The sequence below is a fragment of the Theropithecus gelada genome, chromosome 9, assembly GCF_003255815.1.
Source record: "Theropithecus gelada isolate Dixy chromosome 9, Tgel_1.0, whole genome shotgun sequence".
In the NCBI taxonomy this organism is placed as follows: Eukaryota; Metazoa; Chordata; class Mammalia; order Primates; family Cercopithecidae; genus Theropithecus; species Theropithecus gelada.
In genome coordinates, this window is record NC_037677.1 from 54,142,119 (window position 1) to 54,157,354 (window position 15,236).

At 49.6% G+C, this 15,236-nt stretch overlaps 1 protein-coding gene across 9 annotated transcripts in view; it reads left to right on the plus strand.

Annotated features, from left to right (window-relative positions):
* The first annotated feature begins 815 nt into the window (after positions 1–815).
* Positions 816–15,236, plus strand: part of ANXA11 (annexin A11) — a 46,575-nt gene continuing 32,154 nt past the window's right edge. For 2 of the 9 annotated variants that reach the window (XM_025395505.1, XM_025395499.1), the window contains exon 1: positions 907–1,159. The gene's annotated coding sequence lies outside the window, so the exon portion shown is untranslated. The other 7 variants (XM_025395506.1, XM_025395508.1, XM_025395507.1 and 4 more) reach the window with 6 other exon arrangements.

The window sequence follows — 15,236 nt, forward strand, 5'->3', positions numbered from 1 at the left end:
AAAAAAAAAAAAAAAATTGCATACCTACCATATATGCATATATTACCTGTGTGACCTTTTAAAAATAAGCTTTTTTTTTTTTTAGAACGTCTTTAGATTTACAGAAAAAGTGTGAATACAGGGAGTTCTCATAAACCCGAGTTTTTCCTATTACTAACATCTTATATTGGTGTGGCGCTTTTGCCACAATGAATAAACCAAAACTGACGCACTAAAGTCCATATTTTATTCAGTTGTCCTTAGTTTCTACCTACTATCTGTCCAGGATCCCGTTCAGGATACCACTTTACATGTCATTTTTATATCTCCGTGGGTTCCTCTTGGCTGTGACAGTGTCTTACACTTTCCTTGTTTTTGATGACCTTGCTAGTTTTCAGGAGTACTGGTCATGTATATGGCAAGGGCCTCAATTGATTTGTAATGTTTTTCTCATGATTACAGTGGGATTAGGTGTTCTTGGGAGGAAGACCACAAGCGGTGCATGCAATCAGTATGATTTACCCCTGTCGAGGTCACCTTGACGGCTGGGTGGTTGGTCAGGTTTCTCCATGATAGTCACTGACCGCTCCCTTCCTCACATACTGTGCGTGACCTTCCCCCCTCCACCACCACTGAGTGTTGATATGAAAGAAATGTGTTTGACCTTTTCAGTGTAAAAAGTTTTCTTTACCTTAAAGAGAGTCACTAACGACGCACACGGGGCTGGAGAGGATTTAGGAAATGCCCACCCCTGCAGGAGGGCGAATGCGGCTCTGCGCTGCACCGGGCGCTGCAGGGGGTTAGGGGCGACAGAGGGACCTCCAGAGCCGGAGACGTCCTGGAGCAGCTGCGCAGCCGGAAGGGCGCTGCTGCTCGCGGGCCCGCCCTGCCCAAGCCTCATCTCGGGGCGGGGCCGCGCTCAGGCCTCGCCCCTTCCCTGCCCTTCCCCCGGCGCCTGGGGCAACCGCGCCCGCGGAGTTTTCCGCCCGGCAGGCTCCTCCTCCCGCCCCGCCCTGAAGGCTGCGGCGCCCGCGACTCCCCAGTGCCCCGAGTGCCCCGCGAGCGGGAGTGGGACACAGCGCCAGGCAGAACCCAGGCACCGCGTCCGGGACGCCCGCGGAGAGAGCCACTCCCGCCCAAGTCCCATTTCGCCCCTCGCGTCCCGAGTCCCCGTGGCCAGGTGAGTGAGGGTCCCGCGCCGGCCGGGGGCCTGGAACCAGGCGGCGGCAGTGCACCGCGGCACCGCAGGTGAGGCCCGGGGCTGCCCCGCGCCCAGCCCAGCGCGACCCTGCTGCTTCCTGGTTGCATTACAGGCGTGGAGGTGGGGGACAGAGGAGGCGTCGGCGGGTCCAGGGCTGGCCGTGTCGGCTTGGCAGCCCCCTCAATAAGCTTCGGCGTCGGGGGCTGCCCCCTCCTGTGCGGTCGGGGTGCACTCGCCGGCCCCCCCCGGGCTCAGGGGTCAGGGTCTCAGTCTGGGCTTGGGTAAGGCCGGGGGCCGTGACCCTGGGCGGAGGAGGCAACGGGTGGCTGGAGGGATGCCGGAGGCCGAGCCCCGCAGCCCCGCGGGGGCCTTCCGGGGTGTGCGCGCTCTTTCAGGCAAGGCTGGGGGAGAGCAAGCAGATAAGGCTATCTTCAGGAACTTTCCTCCGTAACTGGGAGCACGCACATTCATGGGAGCTGCTACCATTGCAGTTTATTTGTAAGGAACTCTCCCCAATGTTTGAGAGAATGCGGGAGCCATCCCCGATGTTGTGCCTCCCTTCGCCCCTTCCCCAACTTTGATCCCCAGTTTCAGGAAGGGATTCCTGGACTTGTATCTCCCCATGGGTGCAGGCCAGGCCCTTAAGACTTAGAAAGGTAAAACGGTCTGTTGGTTTAAAGGAGACACGCGAAATTTGTCACCTAGAGACTTTGGAGGGGAAAAGTTAAGGCAGCCAGTGCTAGCCCAAGCTGGAAACAGTCGGCCCGGGGCATTTCTGTCTCTGCCCTCCAATCAGTGACCTCTCTGTAGAGATTGGGCGTTTGTGGTGGTTCTCCCATCTGTTCTCTGCCTTAGGCATGGAGTGGAGCTGTGAGGCCGAGCCCCTGCCCTGCCCACGCAACAGGGACTAAAGGTTTGCAGGGCATGCTCACCCTTCACTGGCTCTCTCATTGCTTTCCTCATTCCTTTTATGCGGCAGTCAACTGTTGGGGATTCCAGGAGGATTAACAGGCCCCCTTTCCTAAACGCATTCTTTGTGCTGCAAGGTGTTCCCTGACAAGAGAGGCCAGGTGAGGTGCCAGGGCAGTTTGTTGCCCTGGCATTGGGTGCCCACTACTTCAGGCTCCTGCATACCTTGCTATCTTGTCTCTGACTATTGTCTGTGCTTTGGTTTCCTCATCTGTAAAATGGGGGTAATACTAATCCCTGCCTCACAGGTTTGTTGTGAGATTCAGTGCATTCATTCATTTAATAACCATACAGCGCTCAGGTACGGACCAGTCAGAACAGGTGGTGACTGCTGCACCACACTTGTGTGTCCCAGATGGGTGTCACCCACATTAGCCATAAAGTGTGTGAGGCAGGCCTGGGTCATAAATAATCAGGTGTAAGGGTCAGTAAATAGTAGCAGTGGAAGGTTCAGCTAAAGTTGAAATGCGCTTCTCCTGAACCATCTTTCTGGCTTAGCTCATGCTAAGCTCATGCTGTCTGTCTTCCTGGAATGCCCTCCCTCCCCGTCTGGCCCAGGATTCTCCACCCTCCTGGGAGCCATCCCGGTGCCTGCTGCCCAGCAGGAGGGATGGGATATGCTCTGAGCTCACTCAGCCCCTCCAGCACTGACTCAGTTCTCATCTCTCGCCTTGTGCGTAGTATTTGTGTGGCCATGTGGCTTATCTCTGCCCTATCTTCTGACTCTGGAGGGTGGAGGCTGTTTCTGACTTACCTCTTGGTGGTAGCACTCAGGATGGGCCTTGCCTAATGTAGGTGCTTAGAAAATTAGTTGTCGTTAGTTGAACAACAGAGGCAGCACAGGGAAGTAGTTTCCCTGTGGTTAAAGTATAGGACCTTGAAGGCTGGATTTGGATAGGCAGAGAAATGTGGGGAGGGTGAGATGGAGATGAATTGGGACTAAGAGGTGGGAGTGGAAACCCCATCTGATGCCTTTATGCATGATATTATAGAAAGGGCCCACCCTGGGTGGACGTGTCTAGAAGGCCAGGATTGATTAGTGATGCCTAGTTCACTTGATTGGGGAGGTGATGTGTGACTTGGGATGACAGGAGTGGGAGTTGAGACAGAATAGGTTAGTGTGGGTTCTTCTTGGGAACTGTAGAATAGAGAAAAGAAACTGATGTGGGCAGGAGGTGAATGTGGAACCAAAATGCATGCTGAATGCTGGAACATCAGAGGTTTCAGGACCTTTCTGGTGCACCCCCTCCTTCCTCCTGGATTAACCCCTCTTCTTCCTCTGTCTTTTTTGTTGTTGTTGTTGAGACAGATCTCATTCTGTCGCCCAGACTGGAGTGCAGTGGTGCAGTCTTGGCTCACTGCAACCTCTGCTCCCGGGATTTAAATGATTCTCCTCCCTCGGCCTCCTGAGTAGCTGGGATTACAGGCATGCGCCACCATGCCCGGCTAATTTTTGTATTTTTAGTAGAGACGGGGCTTCACCATGTTGGCCAGGCTGGTCTTGAACTCCTGACCTCAGATGATCTGCCCGCCTTAGCCTTCCAAAGTGCTGGGATTACAGGAGTGAGTCACCGTGCCCGGCCTCCTCTCTCTTCTTTGCCACCGTCTTCCCCCATAAGCCTGAAGCAGTTCCTGGCACTGGGTCCCATGGGGAAGCGTGTGTGCAAGGGTGTGCTTCACCAGCACTGCCAAGGAAACAGACTTTTCACTTTCTGTGGATTTTTCTCTGCAGCACTCTCTGATCCCATTACTCCCGGAATAGTGGGAATTTTGAGTGATACCTAGATAGGAAAGCTCTTAGGATTCATGAAGAAACTGAGGTTTTCTTGGTGGGCATTTGTGCTTTTAAAGGGAATTGTTGCAATTCAGTGGAACTCTCTGATAACCGCTGAAACTGTTACACATTAGGCCTACTGATCCTGTCTCCTATAACCCATGAAATAAAGACCTGATAGTCACATAGTTGTTTGTTATTTGGGAGGATCCTAAAAGTACAGCCTGAACAGTGACCCAGACCACAGCTGGCCTTGCCCATGCTGAAGTGAGGAAGGAATGGGTGGGGGCAACCAAGAAATTGGGGGACAGAGTTCTCTGTGCTGGGTATCCTGGGACAAACCACCCAGCCGCACTGAGCCTCCCACACACAGAACAGTTCTGGATGATAAAATTCCTGCCTGGAATGGAGAATCAGATGAGAAGATGTTTGCAAAGGGGTTTGAGATCAGTTAGGGGGTGGTAATGACAATGTTGATATAGTGGGTGTGTGACTGCCAGGAGCTGTGAAGCAGGGGGTGGAGCATGCGGTGGTCAAAGCTTGGTTCTGAGATCTCTAGTTTTCCAGGGGCTTAGGCTCCGCCTTAGCAGAAAAGAAGGAAAGGAAATTGAGAGGGAAGTCAGATGTCCCCTGCCCCTCACACCTGGGGGTGGCTGACTTGGAGGACTTGAGATGGGGGGAAATCTGAGTGAGGGCAGAGGAGAAATGTGGAGGCTACCCACGGGGAGGCTGGAGAGCATATGGCACATCCAGCCTGGGGAGTGGCACCGCTGGGGGAAAGGGTGCATGTGTCAGTGGGGAAGGAGTGGTGATAGCAGATGGGAGCTTGCTGTGTCCACTAAAAAGGTCACGGCTATTTTTAGGAAGTAGGTGACAAGGCATGTTCCGGTAGAACTGCTCATTACTGAGAACCCACTGTTGGCCTCACCCTGCATGGTGTGCTTAAAAGGAGAGACCGCCCCCACTCACCCTAGAGTCATCCCCCTGGTGTCCCTGAGACATGGGACACTGGATGAGGACCAGGTTTGGAGGATGAAGAAGATCATGTATTTGGTTTTGGACATACTGTGTTTGAGGTATCTTTGAGATACCAAATAAGCTGGTGGGTCTGGGGCTCAGGAGGAGTCTTGGCTAGACAGACATTTGTCTAGGTTGTGTTTGTGTTTGAAGTCATGGGCACAGCGAGATGGAAGAACTCACCTTCAACAGCTGAGTAAAGGAAGATGAGCCTATAAAGGACCCAGAAAAAGAGCTGCCTGAGAGGGGCCCAGAAAGCCAGCACAGAGTTGTATCCCAGGAGCCAGGGTGAGTCTGCTTCGTGGGATGGAGTAGTCAGCTTGGCATCGCGGCTGTGGTGAGTGACATGGAGAAGATGCAGCTGCCTTCGCTGCTTTGGTGGGATGATGGGAGCAGAAGCAAGGTTGGAATGAATGGGTGAGGAGTAGCAGGACATGAGGATCTGATGATAGTAAGTTTAGACAGGCTCTGAAATGGTGGCTTTGAAGGCGAGGAGGACGTGTTTGACCCTGTTGCCTCGATTTACCCTCCTGCTCCCTTTCTAATCCCAGAAGGGAACATGTGGATGGCCTGCCACCGACATCCCTCCCCATGGCACTCCGTGCTCAGGCAGACCTAGGTGCCTGCAAGGGTTTGTTGCTTTCACAAAATGGATTCATTCTCATGAATCAATGAATGAGTGAATGAAGCATGTTGCCCAGGCTGGTCTCAAAGCCCTGGCCTCAAGCAGTCCCCCCACCCCGCCTCAGCCTCCCAAAGTGCTGGGATTACAGGAGTGAGCCACTGCACCTGGCTGGTATTAAATTTTCTTTGTGGCCAACTGCATGGTAAATATTAACATGTTTCATGGGCGTGAAAGGAGAAAATAGGTACTCTGTGGGACACTGACTTTAGATAGATCTCCTAACTTCAGTTGCCCTTATATCCCTGCTTGCCTGGCTGTCAGATTCTGAGAGGTATAACAAAAACTCTCACTGTAGTTCTTTAAAGTCCAGCTCTATTTATATTTGTGGGAGTTCTAGCCTTTTTAATTTGGCTTTTGTATTTTGTGTATACATGCTAAACAAGCTGATCTTCCTACCTTGTGTCATTTGCTGGTTATTTAATGCCTTTGGTCTTTGGCCTTAAATTCCATATTGTCTATGTTTTAGGAGAATACGTGGCCAAGGATCTGGAAGAATCTCTTTTCTTTATAGTCTTAAAATTAATAAATAAGTGCATTTTATAAGATAATAAGTGAAAGGCTCAGAAATTTTAACGCAGGCATCAGAGGACATTCAAGCCATGCCCCTTTAGTTTCTGTTCAGGCTCACACGGAGCAGTTAGTAATCAGGTCTCACTGATGATCATGAGCTCCCTGTCCTTGGCTGTCCTGATGGTCCCCATGATAGCCAGATTTTTAGGAGGGGTGGATAAAGTGAGATTTGCTTGCAAACTCCTGGGACGTTGCCTGGGAGCCTCTTCTCTTACTTTGCAATTCTTGCCCGCTTCCTGTAGGTCCAAGGAGCGGACTGCTGTGCCTCTCATTTACGCATTTCCTTCCTCATTCGAGGCAGCAAAATGAGCTTTTGACAGAGTAGCCAGTACAAACACTTCCCAGGGCAGAGGTCAGAAAGACGTGGGCCCCAAGTTGTAAGCTCGTCTCTGTGCTTGTGTTTTAAGCCACATAAACTTTCTCAGCGGGCTGGACTAGCCTACGCCTTGTTGTACCCTGAGATCCTAGTGAGTAGTTCTCCAAGTCCTGTGTTTACAGATAGAGGCAAATGCCAGAGAGAAATGGCTGGAAAACCCTTTGGCCTGCTAAGGCAGGATTATTGAAAAGTCTTCCACGTATGTACTTTTGAATTTTACATATTTTTTCATTTTTATTTATTTAGAGACCAGACTAAGTTTTGTATTTTTGGTAGAGATGGGGTTTTGCCCAGGCTGGTCTCAAACTCCTGGGCTCAAGTAATCTGCCCACCTCAGCTTCCCAAAGTTCTGGGATTACAGACATGAGCCACTGCACCTGGCCAACCACTGTGCCCAGCCTATTTTTAATATTAATATTTCCACCTCTGGTTTTTCTTTGCATTTATTTGGTATGTCTTTGCCCAACCGTTAGTTTTAAATATCTCTTTCTCACTTAAAAAAGTTTATCTAGGCTGGGTGCTGTGGCTCATGCCTGTAATCCCAGCACTTTGGGAGGCCAAGGTGGGCGGAACACGAGATCAGGAGATCAAGACCATCCTGGCTAACGCGGTGAAACCTCATCTCTACTAAAAATATAAAAAATTAGCTGGGCGTGCTGGCGGGTGCCCGTAGTCCCAGCTACTTGGGAGGCTGAGGCAGGAGAATGGCATGAACCCGGGAGGTGGAGCTTGCAGTGAGCCGAGATCGCACCACTGCACTCCAGCCTGGACGACAGAGCGAGACTCGGTCTCAAAAAAAAAAAAAGAAAGAAGTTTATCTTGAAAATGGAATCTTCATAAATAAAATTTGTTTCTCTTATAATCAGCACATGGTTGAGGGTGGATGGAGGTTGACAGAAGGCAATGATAACAACAACAAACCTAATTGCGTGGTTTCTGTCTTTGGTAGAGGAATTCTGACTGTTCACATGCCAGATATACTTGATTTTATTCTTTACATCTTGCTTATTATTTATTATACTTGCATGTTATTCCTTTCCTGATTTTTGCTGTTTGGGTTAAGTTTCTCATCATCATCTTCCCCACGCCCCCTGTATTACGTTTCAGATTTGGCTGTGAATGAAGAGAGGATCCTCTCTCTCTCTCTCTCTCTCTCTCTCTCTCTGTCTCTCTCACTCTCTCACTCTTTCTTGAAAAATCAGAGTCGAAGTTAAGTGGGTGTTCCATGAGGTTGTCTAGGCACCAGGCTCCTTACAGACTGTTGTCCCTAGCATTCTTGAGGGCTGTGGTTTTCAAACTTGAGCATGTATAAGAACAATCTGGAAGGCTTGTTAAAGCATAGATTCTTGGACTGCACCCTGAATCATTCTGATTTGGGAGGTCTGTGATGTGACCTGAGCATTTTAATTGCTTACAGGCTCTCAGATTGCGTAATGCCGCCAGTCTCCGGGCCACATGTTGGGTAGCACCATCAGGTGCTTCCCTTACCTGCATGGCCCAAGACAGCTCACTTTCACATCCTCATGGCAGGCCCTCCTAGCTGCTAGGGGCTGGGAAACAGTCCTTAGTTGGGGCTGCTGTGTGCCAGGCTATGGTGAGTGTTCTGTTGCTAAAGCAATAGAGAACAGATGGTTGAGGAGGACAACCAGAAGTTTCTGGAACACCACCCACTGCTCTCCTGAATTTGAAACTACTACTGTGCTTATCAGTCTTGCTATTGGCTAAGCGTGTGTTCCTCAGGTTAGGAAGTGGGAATGGTTTCTCATGACAGTGGCAAGCCCGCAGGCAGTGCAAGCAAGGCAGCCTCTGTTCCTGTGGGCTGGTGCACAGACTGGCAAGCTGCTGTGGCTTTGCCGATGCCCCGAGAGTCGTCTGCTGCTCCCAACCATCAGGTCTGGCATCCACATGCTCCATCGCTGCAGCCACCACCAGATCTTCCAGACCCCATGGGATCCAGGGGCCCCCTCCAAGACCCAGTGGGATAGGGGTTTTTTTTTTGTGCTACCTCCTCCCAACTTGCCTTCTTCAACCCCAAATGTGACACCTATGTGACTGTTTCTAGGAGAGTTTGAGGGCAGAGGCCCTTTGAACCCTCAACTGAGGTGGGGCTGATGTTCGGTCTCCATGGCTGGTAATATCCTTGAGAGATCAGAGCAGTGGTTGCCAACCCCCATTCTCTGTTGTCATAGGGAGGTGTTCTGGAGAGAAACAGGGTCATAAGGCTCCTGTGGGGCGGCTGATTCTTTTCTGTGTGGCTTGATTATATGGGACATTATTTGGGAGGCAGCAGTTACTTTCTTCTCTCTTTCCGGGGTTTAACTTTTGTAATTCTCAAGTCCATTCTCCAGCCTGAGAAGGTGGGATGGAGCTCAGAAATACGTTGAGTGGTGGGGGACCCGCCTGGTTCGTAATGCACTGGCCTGGAAATCCAGAGATGTGGTTCTAGTCATTGTCCTGCCCCCAGCCAGCTCTGAGACCTCAGGCAGAGTCCTTCTGCTCTCTGGGCCTCAGCTCCCACCTCAAATAAAATAAACTGGTTGAATGAAGTGATTCATGAAGGCCCCTTCCAGCTCCAATATTTTAGGATTCTTATGTAATCCAAATGCTAGTGCACTGGGGATTGACTTTATCTTGAAGAAGTGTCTTTCAGAACCTACTTGCTTAAGTTCAGCCCCTTGGTGAGGCTCCAGACGCTGCCGTTGCCACTCTCCCAGCCTGTCTTGCCTGGAGTTTCTCCAGGCTGAGCTGCCCCAGGTGCCAGCCCTCAGAGGGAAGGTCTGAGGCGCAGCCTGGCTAATGATTAACATAGGCTGCAGCTATTTTAGTTCCTGGTATGTGGGTGGGGAGTTGAATGCTTAACAGCACCTGTGTAGATTTTTTGTTTCATGCCTGGGAAAATATGGTCAGGATTGGTGGAGTGCTGCCCTGAGGCTAGCTGGCTGGCTTCGGTGACTTAATGGCACCTGTGACCAGCAAGGGCGGGACACTGGGGCTCTGGAATGCCCGCCCAGGGCCCCCACCCCCTTCTCAGTAGAGCTGGGGATGTTCATACACCCACTTACATCATTTAAGGTCCTGCCTTGGGGTGGGGGAGAGAGGGGAATGTCCTAGATGTGTCCTCCCTGCCCCCAGAATTCCTGGGGCCTACGTAATAGAGGCACCAAATAGGTGCCACCCAGAGAGTGGAAGAAATGAGTCAGGGTCCACCGGGGTTCCTGCCAGTATTCAGTATGTGTCAGGGGCCTCACAGTGCAAGCCCTGTGGCAGGTGGTGGTGGGGGACAGGAAGAGAGGCCTGTCCTATAGCCTGTAGCACTGATGCTCTCATGGGGAGGCCTGGGAAAAGAGTGTCTGGCTCTGGCACTTGGGTGTGTGACCTTTGCATGTCAAGAGTCAGCTCAGCCTTGGTTCCCTTGCTTATAAAATGAGGATGATAATACCTATCCAATAGGGGCATTGTGGCAGTTAATGAGCTAATATATAGGGAGGTAATATGTGTATCTATCCTAGAAGTTAGAAAAACGGAGCTTATTAGAACACTAGAGAACATGGAAAACATTTTAGGACAAGTGCTGGGAGAGTTCCAGGAAGAGCGAGCATTGTGGCTGGGAGATCAGGGTGGGCTTCCTGAGAGAGATATGATATGGTTTGGCTGTGTCCCCACCCAAATCTCGAATTCCCACGTGTTGTGGAAGGGACTTGGTGGGAGGTAACTGAACCAGGGGGGCAGGTCTTTCCCATGCTGTTCTCATGATACTGAATAAGTCTCACAAGATCTGATGCTTTTATAAAGGGGACTTTCCCTACAAGCTCTCTTCTTGTCTGCTGCCATATGAGATGTGCCTTTCACCTTCCACCATGATTGTGAGGCCTCCCCAGTCACGCGGAACTGAGTCCATTAAACCTCTTTCTTTTGTAAATTGCCCAGTTATATCTTATCAGCAGTGTGAAAATGAACTAATACAAGGTGGAACTTCATCTGGACTCAGGGAAGGCCAGGAGACAGGAGGTCAGACCAGCTAGAGGGACCACCTAAGCAGAGGTGTCCTGAAAAGGGAAAGTACTGAGCTGGACTGGGCTAAGGACATGCATTTTCTGTGCTTCTCTCCATCATGCATGTCCCTGAGGTACCTTCTGTTTTCTTGCTGTTCCTCAGTGGCCCAGTGTGAGTGACTCTTGGCTCCAGACTGCTTGACACAGCTTAGGATGCCAGCTGCAGAAGGGTCAGCCCATTCCCAAGTGAAGGTGTTCTCTCCTCCAGAGTGAGCTGCAGCTCCTTCAACTTCCTGCTGCATGCGGCTGACTGGGGAGCTTGTCACCATCTGAAGAGCAGCCCTTGATAAGGGATATTTGGAAAGGTTTCCTGAGGCTTCTAGGCAGAGCAGGGGTGCTCAGCCATTTGGAGCTGGAATATACACTCTGTTAAGTCTCCCAGGCTTGAAGGGGCTGAGCTTCCAGAGTGGTTTGAACAGGCCTGGAGGACTGGCTGATGGGCATCAGGGCCTGTCCAGGAGAGGCCAGGGGATACCCTGCTGCCATCACACTCTTCAGTCTTCTTCACTTCTCTTCCTCAGCCTGTGGTGAGAGAAGGGCCTGTGCTGGCCATTCATAAGGAGATGAGATGGCTCATCACAACTGGAAGGGCCCTGGTAAACCTCTACTCCTGTGATCACAAATGCAGATTCCTGCAAGGACAGCCCCGGCAGCTGAAGGAGAGAGGGAGGGAGGTGCGCAGTTGTTGCCAGCCCTAGCCGAGTGTCACCATGCAGAAATGTGGGACCCTTGTTGCCAGGGTTCCCATTTTAATATTTTTGAAAGATTTAAGCCAGAGTCTCCCTTTTGCAGCCCTTTCCTCCCTCCAATGAAATAATGCTATTGAGCTCCAAAACCTTCAGGAGCCCCAGGTTCTGAGAGGCAGCATGCAGACCCCTGAGGCCCTGCAGGCGCACTCACTGAAAATAGGTGAGGTAGACGAGGCCGGGAGGGCTTAGGTTTGCCAAGGCCCCTCAGAGTGAGGCCAGTTTCTCAGACGCCCCTATGCTCCACTCCCAGGGAACACATTTTCTGAATTCTTTGTCTTCCCCCGCACTCTTCCTGGGAGTGGCTCTTAAATATTGTAGTGTGTGTTTCCTGGAAGTGCGCTATTGTGTTTATCTCCCCATGTAGTTGGAAAGCATGATGCAGGCCAGGACTTTATTTTTTTCTTCCCTATCCCAGGGAGTCTAGCCCAGCCCCTGGTGCCTCCATAAACCCAGGTGGGATTGCTGTGAAGCTAATGAAACGGAAGCTTCAGGCCCCTGGACTTGAAGCACCCTAGTGAGGGGCCGTGGGAGGGGCACTAGCAGTGAGTTCACAGAGTCCTATGATTTGTAACATTCGCAGAAAACTAAGATGTTTTGTATTCTTTGTCCTGAAGAGGGCTGCTAACATTGTGTAAGCTTCCGGCCCCACAAAACCTGGACCTACTGCAGATGCTGGTACCAGTCTCACAGATTGGCTGCTAGTGTTTGATTTTAACTTTCCCCTAAAAAATATGTGCCTGTTTTTTCAGAAAGCAGTTGTAGAATGTAGTTCACCAGGCTGGTCAACATGGCGAAACCCCATCTCTACTAAAATTACAGAAATTAGCTGGGAGTGGTGGCGCATGCCTATACTCCCAGCTACTTGGGAGGCTGAGGCTGCAGTGAGCCGAGATTGTGCCACTGCACTCCAGCCTCGGTGACAGAGCAAGAGACTGCTTCAAAAAAATAAAAAAAGAAGAAGAATGTAGTAATATTCTCTTTTTTTTTTTTTTTTGAGACAGAGTTTCCCTCTGTTGCCCAAGCTAGAGTGCAGTGGCACGATCTTGGCTCACTGCAGCCCCAGCCTCCCGAGTAGCTGGGAGTATAGGCATGCGTCTCCGCACCAGACTAATTTCTGTATTTTTAGTAGAGACGGGGTTTTGCCATGTTGGCCAGGCTGATCTCGAACTCCTGACCTCAAGTGATCTGCCCGCCTTGGCCTCCCAAAGTGCTGCGATTACAGGTGTGAGCCACTGCGCCTGGCAGAAGTAATATTCTCTTTCTAAAGTTAGATAATAAAGGATGCTTATTTTATTATGCTTTATAATTCATCTATATGTTGTATTTATTGCTATATTATAAACATTTTATAATAAAAAAATGAAGAAAGCCAAATATGTTGATCCAAAAGGCTTATAATGAAGCCAGCAGTCCCGACACATCCTTCGTCTTTCCCTCTTTCTCCAGAGTTAACCATTTTTAACTCTTTATTTTTAATGAATAGGCTTATATGACTGTTTCTTAATTTATCAGTTTTGAAATATGTTGACTTCCTGCTTGATAGATTAGGAACCAATATATACATCAATATTTAATGTCTGCATTATTGTGACCATAAATTGTATTGTTCGATGCTGTGCCAGTATTGTGCTGTGGTCACACATTAGGAGTACAATCCTTCCTGTCCCATTATTCCTCAAGTGGATGCTGTCCCTGCTTGGGGGCCTGATTTTCTGTGTATCTATTGTTCCAAACTGGCCTAGTTGCTCCCCAGGCCTGCTGCTCAGCTGTTGTCCAGGGACATCTTTTTACAGTCTTCTGTGTTAGATTTTCCTGTTCCTAGATCCTATATATTTTATTTTCTTTATTTTCCTTATGTATGTTCTCATTTTGCTGAAATCATCCAGAAGTTCCTAAGAAAAGTGCATGGAAGGTAGATTTTGTTTCGTTTTGTTTTGTTTTGTTTTTGTTTTTGAAGCTTGTGTGCCTGCAAATATCTCTGTCCCTCCCTAATGGATAGAAATATCCATTCCAAATATCTCTATACAGTAGTGGTTAATTTAGCTGGCTATACAATTATAAACTGAAAATAATTTCCTTCCCAAACACTGAACACATTATTCTGTTATCTTCTAGTTTCCAGTCTGGCTGTTGAAGTCCAGTGTCCTTCCAGTTCCCCTAAAAAGGACCCTTGTTCTTTCTTTTCTAAAGTTTTAGTATCTTTCTTTTGCCTCTTGTGTTCTCAGATTTCACAATGATTGCTTTGCTGACCTTTTTGCTTTGTGGATATAATATTTTCTCTTCCGTCTCTGAGGATATTATTGATTATATTTTTGTCCTCTGTTTCTCACCATTGTCTGTTTCTTTGGTTCTCTTCCGTCTCTGAGGATATTATTGATTATATTTTTGTCCTCTGCTTCTCATCATTGTCTGTTTCTTTGATTCCTTTTCTTCTGTTTTGGTCTCTCTCTTTCTTGGTATAGACTTTCTCAGATGTCCTGTGACCCTTTGCTGTCTGTATGAAGAGGGAGACCATAAAAATCTGATTAAAGTACATAGGTGAAATGTACAGGAGGGGCAGGATTTTATCACATCTCTTCCTCCTTCAGTGTGTTTCCTGGAAGGCAGTCATTCCCATATTTGCAAAATTAATCTCTCCTCAGCCCTGGTCTTCCCACTGTACCTGCTGTTGCCTCGGGCAGGAAGCAGCAACCCAGGCTTGAACTCTCACGGGCTGCCCGCCTGATGGAACAAAAAGAATCATCCTAAAGAACTGGGCCTGAGTCTGCCAGCGGCTCTGAGGACAGGAAGCCTCTCCACCCACCCACCCTGCCCTGGGAACGACGAGCTCTAGCCTGGGAGTGGGGATTGGGCATCAGCCCTCTTAGGCTCCTGCTGTATCACCTTCGCATGCCACATCCCTCTCTCTGGTTGTCAGTTTTCCCGTTTGTGAAATGGGGTGAGGTGGGGTTGGTGGGAGTGAACTGAGTCGTCTCTGAGGTGCTGAACTGGCCTCTGGCATCCCGGTTGCGAGGTCTTGGCCGATGGGGTGTGATGGCCCTGCCTGTGCAAATCTGACTAGGCAAATGCTGACTGGGCCTGCGTAGACTGGCCACACGGAAGCCACTGAGGGCCCAAGTCCCCTGGTGACTCATGTTGACTGGTAATTCAAGTTAACACACCTGTAACGAGCCTGTTCCCGACACGTGGGAGAGGCAAGCACCTGGTTCCTGCTTCATTGTTGGAAAGGGTTTTTTTGTAGTGTTGGTGGTTTAATACTTCCCTTGTTGAAGAAAGCTGGCTGAGTTAGGTAGACGTGTTCACAGAGCTTTCATGCAAAGAGGAGAGAGGCCCTTGGAAAGAGAATGCCATAGAAGGATCTGGAAGGGAAGAGAGAAGGAATGGTCACTGTATATATTAGTTTTCTTTAAAGTTTTTTTTGTTGTTGTTTGTTTGTTTTTGTTTTTTGAGACAGAGTCTCGCTCTGTCACCCAGGCTGGAGTGCAGTGGCACAATCTTGGCTCACTGCAACCTGTGCCTCCTGGGTTTAAGCAATTCCTGAGTAGCTGGGACTACAGGCATGTGCCAGCACGCCTGGCTAATTTTTATATTTTTGTTTTTATTTTATTTTATTTTGAGACGGAGGTTTGCTCTTTTTGCCCAGGCTGGAATGCAATGGCATGATCTCGGCTCACTGCAACCTCCGCCTCTCAGGTTCAAGTAATTCTCCTGCCTCAGCCTCCCGAGTAGCTGGGATTACAGGTGCATACCACCATGCCCAGCTAATTTTGTATTTTTAGTAGAGATGGGGTTTCACTATGTTGGCCAGGCTGGTCTTGAGCTCCTGACCTCAGGTGATCCACCTGCCTCGGCCTCCCAAAGTGC